Source organism: Crinia signifera, chromosome 3, assembly GCF_055691185.1.
Source record: "Crinia signifera chromosome 3, ASM5569118v1, whole genome shotgun sequence".
Lineage (NCBI taxonomy): Eukaryota > Metazoa > Chordata > Amphibia > Anura > Myobatrachidae > Crinia > Crinia signifera.
This window is the reverse complement of record NC_139219.1, coordinates 284,812,339-284,823,250: the sequence shown is the minus strand read 5'-3', so window position 1 is coordinate 284,823,250 and position 10,912 is coordinate 284,812,339. Positions and strand designations below refer to the sequence as shown.

At 49.5% G+C, this 10,912-nt stretch overlaps 1 pseudogene; it reads left to right on the top strand.

The window, feature by feature from the left end:
- Positions 1–3,901: 3,901 nt before the first annotated feature.
- On the top strand, positions 3,902–4,009 carry LOC146066084 (U2 spliceosomal RNA; annotated as a pseudogene).
- The last annotated feature ends 6,903 nt before the right edge of the window (positions 4,010–10,912 follow it).

Sequence of the window (10,912 nt, the reverse complement as noted above, 5' to 3'; positions counted from 1 at the left end):
GAAGTTTAAATAGTGATATTTAAACTAAATAGTGATAACCCCCCCCCCCCCCTCCCCAAATTAATTTACTTACTTTATTAAATGTTTTCAGGTCCTGTTTTGTGGGTAATAAGGGTAACATCTGAATCAGACATAGTAGCCTTGGAAACACCACCATTTTGTACAAGTGGCAGCGGCCTATATATGACAAGGGTAGGTTCTTCCAATTCTGGAAGTCTCTAAATGTTCTGGTAAACATAGAAGTATAATTAATCTCATATAGATTTTTAACATCAGGGGGTATGTTTAATCCCAGATATTTGATCGAATTTTGTGCCCATAAGAATGGGAAAGAATTTCCCCATCCCTGTTTAACCCTGGGGCCCAGGGGCAATGCCACCATCTTTGAGTAATTTAATTTAAAGCCAGTAATGTGTTCTAGTCTTGCCAATACTTTCAGCAGGTAAAGGATGGCCTGTTTAGGATTAGATATGTAGAGTAACTAATCCATCTGCAAATGCAGAGAATTTAATTTCCTCCGTGCCTATTTTAATGCCTGTCTACTCCTGCATTGAGTCGAAATATCTTAATATAGGGTCCAATGCCAAATCGAACAGGAGCGGGGACAGTGGACATCCCAGTCTTGTTCCTCTGTTTAAGACAAATGCTGGGGAGTTTGATTAATTAATTGTGAGATATGCTTTGGGTTCTTTGTAGAACATATTAAATATATATGTGCGAATTCAGAACCAAATTCCTGGTGATTGAAAATCCTAAGCAAGTAAGGCCAAGATACTCTGTCAAACGCTTTGTCCGCGTCGCAGCTAAGGATTAAGGTATTGTTCTCTTTCATCAGTTGTGTTTGTGTTATGGCCGCTATGAGCGTGCGGATGTTATTCACTGAATGCCTATTTCTAACACAGCCTGTCTTAGCTCTATGCAACATGTTTAGAAGGATCAGTTGCAATCGTTGTGCCATAATTTTAGAGTCTTGATTTAATAAAGGTATTGGCCTATAAGAAGAGGCAAAATTTGGATCTTTGTCTGGTTTTGGGATCAGTATGATACAGGCCCCATTAAAGTGTTCAGGAGTTGTGTTACCTTTGAGTATGGAGTTAAAAGGTGTGTAAATGAGGGGCCACCAGGGAGGATAACATTTTATAGTATGCTATAAGGGCCCGGTGATTCCCCTGATTGGAGGGAGGAGATAACAGCAGTGATTTCAAATTCTGATATGGAAGCTAGCAATTTTTCTTTGTCGGTGCCAGTGGGTATCAATTTACTAAGGTTCGCCTGGTGTAATAGTGATTCACCATCCTGTGGATCGTCAGGTATTGCTGTGTATAGAGATTTAAAGTATGTAAGAAAAGCTTTTTCAATTTCGTCTGGGGGTGTAGAGAGTTTACCTGAGTTCAGCTTAATTGAGGTAATATGTTTATTATCGCCAGCAGTTTCCCAGATTTGTTACCCCCATCTGAAATATCTGTTTTTCTGGAAATTCACGTCTAACACATCATATAATGTTTTTGCCTCCCTATAGAGAGTCCTGTTTTGTTCCGAAGGATCCTTTAGTAATGTGGCATATGTGTCTGCTACTCTTTCACTAGCTTGCATAAATTTAGCACGTAGTTTTTTTTGTTGATGGCTAATATAAGATTACTTGTCCCCTCAGGACCGGTTTTGATGCCTGCCATAGTAACTGTGGGGCAGATGTATTAAGCCTGGCGAAGAGATAAACTGGAGATAAAGTGGAAGGAGATAACGCACCGGCCAATCAACTGCCAACTGTCAGATTTCGAACACAGCTGATTGGCTGGTGCATTATCTCCTTCCACTTTATCTCCAGTTTATCTCTTTGCCTGGCTTAATACATCTGCCCCTGTATGTCTTGGCTGTGTGCTAGGTTGTCATTTGTATAGTTACGGAAAGATTGCATCAGGTGTCTTCAGAATTAAGTAAGTGGTCGGGAAACCTCCAGTTTTATGAAAACATTTTTGGAGTATTTAATGTGATGGTAAACCATGTTGGTGCGTGGTCTGAGATTAGGATATCCTCCACCACTGCAGAGGAAACCCTATGAATTAGCGATCTAGGGATTAGCCAGTAGTCTGGTCTGCAAGAGGTATTGTGGGGTTAAGAGTAAAAAGTGAACTCCCTGGATACTGGGTGAAGGAATCTCCAGGGGTCTATCAGTTGGAAGGTGTCTGTAATTAAGGATAGGGTGGAAGGGGCTCCTTTACAGACAGTACCACTAGTACCAACTCCTGTGGCATCTAATTTTGGGTCAATTGTTACATTTAAATCCCCTCTGATGAATATTGGTCCGTCTGCCCAGCCTTGTAGATGGGTGAATATATCAGAAAAGAAAGAAGTGTTCGGACATGCCAAGAGACATGCCAAGGTATATTTTTCACCCTCCAGCAGGACCTTCAGAAACAAGAACCTACCTTCTGGGTCTGCCCATTCTTGTGTTATTTCATACAAATATTTTTTGCCAAAAAGTATCACCACCCCACTCGATTTAGATGTGTAGGAGCAGAGCCGGATTAACAATGGGCCTGATGGAGCTATAGCTCCAGGCCCACTCTCCAAATAGACCTTTGTAGCTGAGGGTCAGGGCTTTCCAACAAGCCCAGCCCCGTGTCTCTAGCCCCCTGGGAACCGGAGATACTGCCAGGCAAACCTGGAACGTTTTCCCCATAGGATAACATGGGACCCGCTAATTCCGACCTCCACCCGGTTCCAATGGCTGCCAGTTCCCCCTCCGGCATCACAGAAACTCGAGGTTGATCTCAGTCAAACCCAAATTGCTGGGCCTTCAATCTGATACCTGGTCCATATGGGTTCATTGGTTCTAGAGATATTGCAGGTAAAACTTTTTTTTTTTTTCATTTCTGAAATGTAATTTTATGGCTGTTCATGTTGTTTGAGGACAGATTTCTCTGGAACCAAACGGCCCAGTTTCACGGGACCAAAATCATTTGAAGGCTACAAGTAAATGGGTCAGTTGGTTCCGAAGATGGTTGTTTAAAGGGGGCGGGTGGTTTTCTCTCACCCTCACACCAGAAAATGCAGGGACTAGGCTGGTGTGATAGGGGCCAGTCCGAGAATGTCCCTGCATGATCCTGGGACCATATTCCCTGCATTTTCTGGTATGAAAGGGGTATTATTTCAAATAGCCGGGACATACAGTGCTCTGAATACAGCCGGGCAGCCCCCTGCTCTCTGCCCGGCTGTTAGTGGCTGTCATTTCTGCCCGGCGGCGACTGTCCCCCAGTTACCATGAGCATGTAGTCCCCCTTGGCAATGAGCATGTATTCCCCCTTGGCAATGAGCATGTAAACCCACATGGCAACGAGCATGGAACCCCTGGCAATGAGCATGGAACCCCTGGCAATGAACATGGAACCCCTGGCATTAAACATGTAGGTAAGCAACACTTATGTAGCATAATTTTTAATAGGCATTATGGTGTTTGGCATAATACGTAATGGAGATTATGGTGTGAGGCTTAACATGTAATGGGCATTATGGTGTAAATTTTTAATGTGCGCCTTTGGCGCGCAATGCCCCTATTTATTAAGCATATTGTGCATTATTGCTCAATCTGTTTGGTATAGTGCAGGCATGTCCAAACTATGGCCCTACAGCTGTGAAACTACAAGTCCCATCATGCATTGTCACAGTTTTGCAATTAGGGAATGCTAAAACTATGTCAAGGCATGCTGGGACGTGTAGTTTCACAACAGCTGAAGGGCCACTGTTTGGACATGCCTGGTGTAGTGTGTAAAATGTGAATTTTGCCTTAATCTGTGTGGCATAACGTGAATTTTGACTCAATCTGTGTGCCATAGAGTGAATTCTTGCTCAATCGGTGTGAATTTTGTCTCATTCCATGTGGCATAATGTGTAAGAAGCAAGTACAGTATTCTCGGCCTTTTGGCTAAGATCAAGTGTAGTATCTGTTCTTATCAGTTCATTCTGAGAGGCAGCTCTGCTCCTTGTTTCTTGGACCGACAACGGTCCTTCTCAGGGCTACCGCTGCCAGGCCGAGAAGAGCGAAAGAGCAAAGACGTCGAGACTGCGAGGAGGAGAGGACATCGCTGAAGAGGGAGAAGCCGGAGAAGACTAAGGGTCAGACTTGCTCTGCTCTGCCCTCCGAAGCGACCGCCTGCCCCTCCGCCTCTCGACGCCGAGGAAGAAGCTCTGCCCCCGACTGCGAGGAGAAGAGGATTTCGCCTGAGGAGGGAGACAACGCACCCTAGCCACCTGGGAGAGGCAGACTTGTTTGCTCTGCCCTCTCGAAGCCTTGCAGCACTCCCGAGCTGCCTAGGAGGGTCAGACTTTTCTGCTCTGCCCTCTGAAGCCTCCACCGCTCCGGAGCCGCCGCCGAGGGTCAGACTTTCTGCTCTGCCCTCCGAAGCTCTGCAACGCTCCCCAGACTCCGTGGAGGGTTAGACTTGCTTTGCTCTGCCCTCTGAAGCCGTGCATCGCTCTCTAGCCACCTTGGAGGGTTAGACTTGTGTTGCTCTGCCCTCTGAAGAGATCTCCTCCTTCCCCTCCTGCCGGGGTCCCGGAAAAGACCCTTTTGCCCCGAGAAGCCGGAAGGATGGCCACAGCCTCCGCTCCAGCCCCCCTCGCCGGGAAGAAGGGTAAGTCCCCGGCCGAAACCCCAGCAAATGTGGCCGGCCCCAGCTCCTGCCCCCCTTCAGGGACACCACCAGCGGTGCCCGCCAGGGATGGCTCCAAGGCTACCCCAGCCCTGGAACCCTGGATGAGGCAAACCGTGGTGATGAAGCTGAAGGAGGTGGATGGACGGGTGCCGGACCTTTCGCTGGTGCAATTCGGCAAGATGATGGTCCTGGACCAAGGATTCTCGGCCCCCGAAGTCCTCAGCACCCAGACCTTCATCAAGGGGATCTTTTATGTCACCTTCGCCACCATTGCCATCTGCAAGAGGTATTGGGAGGCGGTGAAAGCGGCGAAGCCTGATTCCCCTCTCTCTCGCTTTGTGGGCAACTGCCCTATTCAAAGGGAGGAGAGGCGGTTGATGGTTTCAATGCGAAGTCCACATGTGCCTGCCAAAGACATCGTCACGTTCCTGAGCAGATCCTGCACGGTCATCAGGGACCCCACAAGGGTCCTGCTGAGCAACGGGCTCTGGGACGGAAAGTGGTCGGTGGTGGTCAGGCTCCACAAGGACACTTCGTGCCCAGATGGAGTCAAGCACCTCAAACAGTGCTTCTCCCTGGGGGGAACCGCTGGACTCATCTACTACGCGGATCAACCACGCACCTGTCGAAAGTGCAGTGGAAAAGACCACGTGGGAAGAGAGTGCAAGGTCTCGGCATGCAAGTTCTGTCACGTGGCCGGCCACGAGACAAAGGACTGCCCCACGAAGCTCGTCTGCAACCTGTGCGGCAAAGGAGACCACCTCTACAAGGCATGCCCTGACAGAGCGAGGTCCTACGCCGCAGCAGTGAAGGGAGTTACCCCCATGGTGCCTCCCCAGCCGGTACAGAAGCAGCCAAAGCCGAAGCCGCAGAAACAAGGTGGTAAGAAACCCCCCTCTGCCCCTGTCATCCCCACCCCTCCTCCCCTACCTCCCTCTGTGACAGCACCCCCCTCCATTGCTGCTCACCCCCCTCCCTCACCCTCCCGACCTCTTGCCCAACCCACCCCTCTTCCCTCCACCCCCTCCGCCCCTCTCCTCTCCGAGGAGGAGTTTCCACCCCTTGCCTCTGCAGGTCCGACCACGCTGAGACGGAAGAGGAAGGTGTTGGAGAGCCCCGCTGCCAACCCAGAATCTTCCAAAAAGGCAGCAGTTGAGTTGGTGGAACCACCCCAGCCCGCCCCACCCTCGAGGAGGAGATGGCGGCCTTGGTGGAATGTTACGACGAGTTGGGGGCAACTGAACTCGTCTGCGACAGCGACATCGACCAGCTGCTTGGCATTACGGAACCAACCCATGAAGGAGATCCAGCTGCAGAGCCGGACGCTGCCCCCCCCCGATGGGAGTGGTAACGTAAATGTATCGTAACCTACTGTAACCTGCCCTTTCTCTTAACAGATGGTAGCTTTTAATATTCTTACCATTAATGTGAGGAGCATTAAGGATAAGGCTAGGAGACAGTCTGTTTTTACTTTCCTTGACATTCAGAAATGTGATGTATACATGTTGCAGGAATGCTCTCTCCCTTTCTCCAGGTCCTACAAGCACCTGGCCCGGCAGTGGTCCCATGGCCCGTCCTACTGGTCCGGTGGAGGTGAGTGTAAGTCTGCAGGGGTAGCCATTCTGATCAGGGGGAGCCTCTTCACGCTGGATTCTGTTCAGGAGCTTGTCTGCGGCAGGTTACTTGTCGTAGACGGCTCCTGGGCAGGTGAGCCTATCAGGCTTATCTGCGTGTATGCTTCACCTATCAAGAATGAGCGTTTGGAACTATTCCAGACCCTGCCGACCCAGCTCGCCACCACCAGGGCTGTAGTGATGGCTGGAGACTTCAACTGCCCGATCGAAGGGGATGGACGAAGCACCTGCAACTCTGCGAAGCTGGACATCACGTCCAATCTGCTCCGGGAAATGGTGGCCGAAGCGTCACTGCGGGACGCTGTGGGCTCCATGGGGGCCGGCTCCGTGAATTTCACGTGGAGCCGCCCCGATGGCTCGGTGCGTTCCCGCATTGACTTTGTGTTCACCTCCCGGGCAGTGCAGCAGGTTAGGCATTCTATGGTTCCCTGCTTCTTCTCTGACCACAGGGCCATTCTCTTCCAAGGTATCCTGGGCCATGGTTTTCCATCTGGCCCAGGCTCCTGGAAGTTGAACTGTGCACTGCTGGAAAAGGAGGAGGTATTGGCTGAACTTAAGGATGCCTACATCACATGGAAAAATGACAAATGTTATTTTGACTGCATGTCTGACTGGTGGGAATATGCCAAATCTAACATCCGCAGTTTCTTTCAGGTCAAAGGGCGTATCCAGGCATGCGACCGTAAGAGGAACCTCAGAAATCTGCAGCATGAGCTCCAGTCCCTGGTAGACCTCCAGCGGTGCGGCTGGGACGTGAAGGACGACCTGGATGAGACCAAAAAGAGCCTGAAAAGGCACTTTGAGGAGGAGTCCAGACGTATCGTCTTCCGTTCCAAGGTGGAGAATCTGGAGAAGGGTGAGAAGTGCTCTTCTTTCTTTTTCAGGAAACTCCACTCTGGCCACACGCCCCTGACCGAGCTGCGAGATGAGAATGGCATTCCCAGACAGGGGAAGGAGGGCGTGATAAGGGTCGTCCGCGACTACTACAGCGACCTCTACTCCACTAAGACGACTGACAACGACATGGCCGACAAGTTCCTGTCAGGTATCACTAACCCTATTGATCCTGCAGGCAGATCGGCGCTGGATGCTCCCCTGACGCTGGAGGAGGTATTCTCTGCCACCAAATCCTTTAGGCAAGGCAGGACTCCAGGTAACGATGGTCTCCCAGCTGAGCTCTATGTAGCGCTGTGGGATCTAATCGGCCCGGACCTGCTCGAGCTGTATAAGGAGATGGTGGTGGAGGGAAAAATGCCTCCTTCGCTGAGGGAAGGGATGATCACGATCTTGTATAAGCGGAAGGGGGAGAGATGTGAGCTGAAAAATTGGAGGCCCATCTCTCTTCTGAACGTGGACTACAAGATCCTCGCCAAGGTACTGGCCAATAGGCTGAAGGCTGTCATCGGACAGATTGTTCATCCGGATTAGACCTGTGGTATACCTGGCCGCAGGATCGCAGACAGCCTTGCCCTCCTCAGGGACACGGTCCATTACGTGAAAGATCGTAATGTGCGCACGGCCCTGATCAGTCTTGATCAGGAAAAGGCCTTTGACCGTGTCTCTCACGAGCTGATGGGTAAGGTGCTGCGAAAATTTGGTCTTGGTGAATTGTTTTGTTCGTATGTTAACCTTATGTACCTTGATATCCACAGCACGGTGTTGGTGAACGGCTGGAAGACTGACCCCTTTCCGGTTCTCTCTGGGGTCAGACAAGGCTGCCCTCTTTCACCTCTTCTTTTTGTTTGTGTTATAGAGCTCCTGGCCCTATCCATCAGACAGAATCCAGAGATCAGAGGGATCACCGCACCAGGTCCAGACCACCCAGTGGCCAAGTGCTCGCTGTACATGGACGACGTCACTGTCTTCTGCGCGGATCAACGCTCGGTGGCAGCACTCGTCCAGACCTGTGAGGACTTCGGCCGTGCTTCGGGGGCAAAAGTCAACTGCGGGAAGTCAGAGGCCATGCTCTTCGGAAACTGGCACCTGTCGTCCTCGGCTCCTTTCCCATTTACCGTCAAACCGGACCTCATCAAAATTCTGGGAGTCTGGTTCGGTGATGATGGAGCCGCCCGGAAGTGCTGGGATGAGAAACTTGCGACAGTGAGACAGAAAATTGGACTGTGGAGCCTCAGAGACCTTTCCATCGAGGGGAAAGCCCTTGTGCTGCGGAACGAGATTCTTCCCGTCCTGCAGTACACAGCCCAGGCCTGGCCGCCGCCAACTGCGGTCTGCAAGGCCATTACCCGGGCCACTTTCCACTTCATCTGGGGCTCCAAAATGGACAGAGTGAAGCGGAGCATAATGTACAAGGATCCCCTCAAAGGTGGCAAAGGCATTCCAGACATTCCAACTATGCTGAGAGCCTTCTTTGTATGTACTTGCATCCGCAGAACTTTGAATGACAATTGTCCCGCCTCTGCGGGGAACTCCATGTCCCGCTTCTTCCTCCTACCATTGTGGAGGACCCTTAAATGGGACAAGTGGGACAGTTCCATCCCTTACAACTGTACCACTCCGTGTTTCTACCTGGACGTGTCCAAGTTTGTGAGGGAACACCAACTGGAGGGATTGAAACCCGACTTGTGGAAGCCAAAAACTGTCCACAAGCTCATCAGAGCCAGAGACACTATGGAATCGATCCCAGGGCTCCCGGCGGCAACTGTTAAGTTTGTCTGGGAGTACGTGGCATCCAAGAGACTGACTAATAGACATAAAGACTTGTCATGGATGGCCATCCAGGGAGGTTTGCCTCACCGGTCATTCATGCACTCCCGAAACTTGTGTAGGTACAGACATTGTCCCTGGTGCCTCGTTCGTGAGGAAACATCTATGCACCTCTTCTGGGACTGCACCTATGCACAGTTGCTGCTGGATGCCCTAGAGACTGAGTTTAAGGACTGTGTGCCCAGGAGCCACCTATCGTACCATTCGGTGCTTTATGGACTGTTCCCCGGCACACACACACTGTTGGGGAGACCCAGGAAGCCTGGCGCCTTATAAACTGTTTTAAGGACGCTGTGTGGTTTGTCAGGAATCGCCTCATCCTGAGGAGGGAGAGGATGTCCGTGCAGGACTGCCGCAGGCTGATCCACAGCCTGCTCAGAGACTACTCCATCCGGGATAGCCCTGAGGAAGAAGAGGACTAACCCCCCCTTCTTCTGGCCCTTTCCCCATTGAACTGAGTGATAAGAACTGTGACGTGGCCCCGCTCCCCCATTTCACGATGTCTGTTGTTTTATTGATGTCCTGTCTATTTATTGCCCTCCCCTTATATGTGTCTGTCTGGTCAATAAAGCTTCGGGCAACGTGACTCCCCCTCCCTCATCCCCCTTCCCTCCACCCATAGTCTTATCCATAGTCAATGATTGTTTAAGGTTAGAATGCATAGTGCATAGCATGTCTTATGGTATTTGATTTCTTATACTGTATTTCATGAAATGTACTATACAGTTTTGCATGTGTGCTGTGTTTTGGCTGTGCTGCGACATAGTAGATATGTCTAAATGTTACCGTCTGTTTTTTGCTTTCTTTATGCACAATAAAGATTTGCCTTTTCAATCAAAAAATAAGGGGTTACTATTGTGTTGCATGATTTGTATAAGGTGTATATGGTGTGGTAAACTTATGTTACCACATAAAAGGTGCTGACATTTTGTCTACCAAGTTTCGGTTTTCAGTATTTTTTTATGACTGGAGTGCCGCCTCACCCCGCAAGACATCGGTGTCCTGTGGGTGCACCTTTGGAGTACACCCGCCAATATATCTCCCTGCATTTTTCTTATGCCAGCCCTCTGCCTTTTCCAGGCATATATAATTAGTTACACAAAATAAAGAGAGCGCACTGTGTTGATCTTTTGTTATTAAATTTTTACTTGATTATTATTTTTAATATAATAAGTACACCTTAAAATATACAATTATGTATACGTGCATATACACAATAAAATTAAATACACTTTAAAATTAAAAATGCATTCCGACTAGCACCAAAAATGGCCCAAGTTCATAATCAATTGCCAACTTTGTATGGAGCTCCCAAATGGGTATAATGAATGTCACTTCCAAATGAAATTATTGTGGTTATCCAATTCAATTTAGGAAACAGTGTTTGTATGAAGTTATATTACCGGCTGATGATGACGGTAGCAGCAGTCCAGTAGCTGCGTGTCCTCTTCCACCGGTGTTGCTCCGATGGACTGGGAGCCGGTACCGGGAGCAGACACTCCTGAAGCAGGTGAGAACTGGTCTGCTGACAACCAGCGTGGCCCCGATGTAGTGGGAGCCGACGCTGGGAGCTGACACAGTTGTAGATGTTATACCTCTCCCGGAGTATGCAGCTGATGGCGGGTGACCCTTGGTCCACTCGTTCAGCATAGGAGCAAAAATTTTAGCAGTTTTTATGCTTTTTTAATAAAAAAATCAGAACCCAAAACCCAAGAAATCCAAACACAAAACACTTAGGTGTTTTGCCAAAACCCATTAGAACCCAAAACCTCAAGGTAATCAGAACCCAAAACTCAAAACCCGAAAAGTGGCCGGTGCACATCCCTAATTCCTATTAGGGATGTGCACCGGCCACTTTTCGGGTTTTGGGTTCTGATTACCTTGAGGTTTTGGGTTCTAATG